We start from the raw sequence: 4,678 nt of genomic DNA, 5'->3' as shown, positions 1-4,678 counted from the left end.
TTGTTCACTTTCACAGTCATGGCTTCTTTCTCATATATACACATCCTGTTCAATCCATATGGTTTTACTCATAGGTATGTTTTCAGGACTGACCACTTGGTATTAAGAACCATTTAGTGTACTTTTCATTGGGAAAGTCTGTTTCTCCTACTTTCAACATGTCTTAGTTGCCTGTAGTTTTTGGGTAGAGTTGAAGTCTCCTGAGCTTTCCCCACTTTCAGCATTACCTTCTGTATTCTATTGGTGTCATTATTTTCTTGATGGCTCATTGATGAAGGATGGTCCTGCTTCTCTCCAGCCCCCAACTCTCTCTGTCTCTCTCCATGTCTCTCTGTCTGTCTCTCTGTCTCTCTCTATCTCTGTGTCTCTCTGTCTCTGTCTCTCTGTCTCTGTCTCTCTCTTTCTTTCCCTCCCTCTCCCTCCCTCCCTCTCTCTCTCTCTCTCTCTCTCTCTCTCTCTCTCTCTCTGTGTGTGTGTGTGTGTGTGTGTGTGTTGGAGGCTGCCATATCTAGGCAGGTGTGCCTGGGTTTTATAAGAAAGGTAATTGTGAGCAAGCCAGTAAGCTGCATCCCCTTAAGGTTTCTTTTTCAAGTTTCTACACTGATTGATCTCCTACTATGAATTTCTCACAACTATGAACTGTATCCTGTGAGGTAAAATAAAGCAAATAAATCCTTTCCTCTCCATGTTGCTTTTGGTTATGGTGTTTATCATAAGAGAAAACAAACTAGGACAAACATGGATAATTAAAATCAATAGAAGTGAGACTTTAAAGGGGGAGACTCTATATCAGGCAGACAAATCTTTATTCAAATGTGTTAATCTTTATAAGTAACATATACATTAAAGAAATACATGTACATTTATATGTATATGTATTCAGGAAAATTCCACATTCTTTTCTTTGTTCCTAAGGTTTACCTCTATGTAAAATTTAAGAATTATAATAACTTCAGAATCTGAATGGGTTCATAGCATCTATAGTATCAATCTATAATAGCAATCACATACATATATGTGATACACATACACAGAGACAGGAGGAAAAAATAAAAGAAAGGAGGAGTTCTTAAATGAAGAAGAGAGGCTTAGTTTTACTAATTTCATATATCACACAGTTACTGTCAAATAATTTAAAACAAAATTTTCACATTTAGTGACAGAACATATATTAAAATTTTTAAACTGGATTCTGCTGTATCATTTACCAATGATGTAAATTCTAGGGAGACCAACTACTTAAACTAAGCAGTTTATTTTATTTTATCTATGAAATTACATTAAGATATGCTGTCTTCTTCATGGATGTCTCATGTTCCTACTGCCTCAGCATATTTTGAGAACAGTGTGCCATGTGGATTCCAATTACTTTTTTACTCTTTGCTATGCAGAGTTAGGTAAGGTGATGAGTACTTTTCCTTAATTATAAATTATACTCCATTTGCATTAGTCATTATCCCATTTCAAGGTTTACCAAATAATATTTTGATATCCTAGTTTCTTCCTTGAGAATATATTTGCAAGTAATGGTGATAGTCACATACACAGACACATAAATGAATTCCATAAAACAGTATGAGTACACTAAAATTATTGAAAAATAGGAATGAATGTTAACTTCAAATTGAGCATATGATGTCAATTCAAATGACACCTCTCAGAAGGATGGAAAGAAGTGCTTGCTATGCAAGCATAAAGGCCTGAGTTGTATACCCAGAACCTACATTTGTACATGGTATCATATGATTTTAATGTCAGTTCTGCAAGATAAATGCATAATAAAGCAAGGCAGATTGCTTCTGAAGCATAATATTTCAGGTGACTCTCTGGCCTACCATCACATACACTAATAATTATAAATCCCATAATATTTAATATAGACTGCTGAAATTCCTGTGAAATTGGAAATACAGTAGTGCTTGTTTTGTGTTCATTAAGGTCAGCCTCTGGACCTTAAAGAACTGGATAGGCTAGGGTTCTGGTTCACAGCAGCAGAGTGCATCAGAACAGAGATGCGTGGGATGTCCTTGGCCCCTATTTCCATACCACTACACTACCTGTCTCAAAGAAGCACAAACTCCCTCCCTAACCCTTTCAGTTCATTCTGTCTGTCATCAGCCCTTGAACCTGGGTTTTTTCCACACTTATTTGGTATAATTATGATTCTATTGTTGTTTTAGCTATTGAGTTGCATTTATATACTTTAGTGCAAAAAAAATAAAACAAATGTATTTAGCAAATACAGTCAAGGGAAAATTTTATCAGTTTAAGGGTGGATACGGGAGTGGCTTAATGGAGGGTAGTGTGGAAAGAATAGAGGAAGACAAGGGAAGGGACCATTATAAAATTCAATTATAATTAATAGCTTTAAAAGGTAGTTTTAGCATAACATTTATTATTTGGATCTAGAAATGCATGGACATCTTTTACAGATAAACTTCTTTTTATTTTGTCCAATATTCTTATATCTGCGTTTTCACTACAAAGAATCTAAGATAGTTAGATACCATGCAGAAGAATCACAGAGCCTTACAGTTTAGAGAGCTACACATTTATCATGCATGGTTTATATACAGATATATTGTAAAGAAAGCATAGTCAACAGTATGCCTTTTAAAAGAAATTTTAGTCCCTTACCCTGAAAACCAAAAGTCATTTAAACAATAGAAGAATGGAAAGGAAAGAAAGTATCACATACTGAAATGGCTTAGAAAACACAAGGGGCATTACTCCAAATTATCCCAAGTTAACATATTACTTTGAAAAATCCTAGCATGTTTTTCTTATGAAAATGACTGCCTGATTTTACCACTTGCTTGAAAATGAAAAACTCAAAGCAGTAAATCTTCATATTTAAAAACATCTAAGTTGAGCCGGGCGTGGTGGCGCACGCCTTTAGTCCCAGCACTCGGGAGGCAGAGGCAGGTGGATCACTGTGAGTTCGAGGCCAGCCTGGTCTACAAAGTAAGTCCAGGACAGCCAAGGCTACACAGAGAGACCCTGTCTCGAAAAACCAAGAAAATAAATAAATAAATAAATAAATAAATAAAAACATCTAAGTAAACTATAATTATAAATATAAACACTGTGTATAACATAAGAAAGGAAAAAACAATAAATAGATAAGAAAGTGAGTCTAGGCAAACATAGTACCAAGTACTTCATCTTGACTTGTATCCATATTAGTTAAAGTTTGGTTGTTGTAACCAGACACCTGAGGAAATTAAGGGAGAAGGCTTACTATGGCTTAAGGTTTAGAAGTGCACAGCCCATCATGGAGGGAAAGACACAGCAGCCAACTGTGGTTACTATAGTGACAGGGTTGTAGAGGAGTCTCCTTGCTTCCTGGATAAGCAAGAACAGAAGAACAAGCAGGAAGTATAGCTACCTATGAAATCTCAAAACTCCTCCCTCAGTAACTGACCTCAGCAAAGCAGCTCCATATCCAAAAGGTTCTACAACCTCTTAAAGAGCAGCAAGAACCGGGGAGTGAACTTTCAAACCAAAGAGCTGGTGGACGATGTTCCACAGTCATCCGCAATGGTAACAAAGCCTAAGCAGTGCAGAATGTAGTTATAGTTTTCCACATAATGAAAATCATTTAAAAGGCAGATAGTATTGTGAATTATAATTTGAAAGAGAATAATCATCTACAGCAAAGTTAGAACATATCTAGTTAAATGCTTGATGTTTATCAATTTTGTTTTGAGGTTAGTCTTTAAAGCAAAATTAAGTTACCCTGGTACACTTTTAAAATAGCATTCCAATTCTTTGCAAAAGAAAAAAATAGAGTTGGCTTCCCCCCACCCTTCTTCAGAATAAACTAAATCATTCTTTTAACTTCTTATTACACTGAACTTATAGGATGATCATAGGCCAAAATGAAGCTTGGATAATAAAAATAAGTGTATGAAGCCTATTTATTACTTGTTAATTTATTACTGCAGTATGTCTAACATGCATACTTTCCTGTAATCTCCTTAGCTGCATAACACTCACTTTCTAAATAGTTATTTAATATAGATTTCTAAAATAAAATAAGAATTTCTTCACTCCCATACACCATAATGTTTTTACAGTTCTCAGTTACCTAAATTTTCACTTAGTGTGGAATGATATATCACTCAGTACCTTTCTACAAACTCATTTCAAAAAGAGAATTAAGATAGTGCTGCACTAAGCTCTTCTTTAAAGCAAATTGGAGAAGACTGGGAAACAATATTTCTGGTGTGGATTGGAAAAAAACTATAACAAGTCTTTAAATTCTAAGCAAATATTTTATTCATTTCTACTATCATTTTTATTTATTTTTTCTTCAAATATATACTCTTTTCAGTCCTGTTATCATTGGAAAAAGGCACATATTTTATATAAAAAGTTCTTATTTCAATTTTTAACAGTAAGCCTTCAGTTTCAACTATGAATGGTTTATTTTGTGAAGTGTGGCCTGCAGGGAAAAAATTAAATTAGAAAGAATAAATCACTTCCCATAAGACAGACACCAATTAAACTTTTTTATTCATTTTTATCATAAAAGCATCACAAGAGAAATGGTACATTAATCTAAACCACATTCTAAATCTGATAGAAATATCTGTAGGTATCTGTAATGTTTTTGCTTCTGCTGGTTTCAACCAGGTAATATAACACAAAAGACTAGATCAGGGCCAGGGATATA

Source organism: Acomys minous (genome assembly GCF_964271855.1).
Source record: "Acomys minous genome assembly, chromosome: 8".
NCBI classification, from domain to species: Eukaryota; Metazoa; Chordata; class Mammalia; order Rodentia; family Muridae; genus Acomys; species Acomys minous.
The sequence above is the reverse complement of the archived record's forward strand: the minus strand, read 5'-3'. Positions refer to the sequence as shown.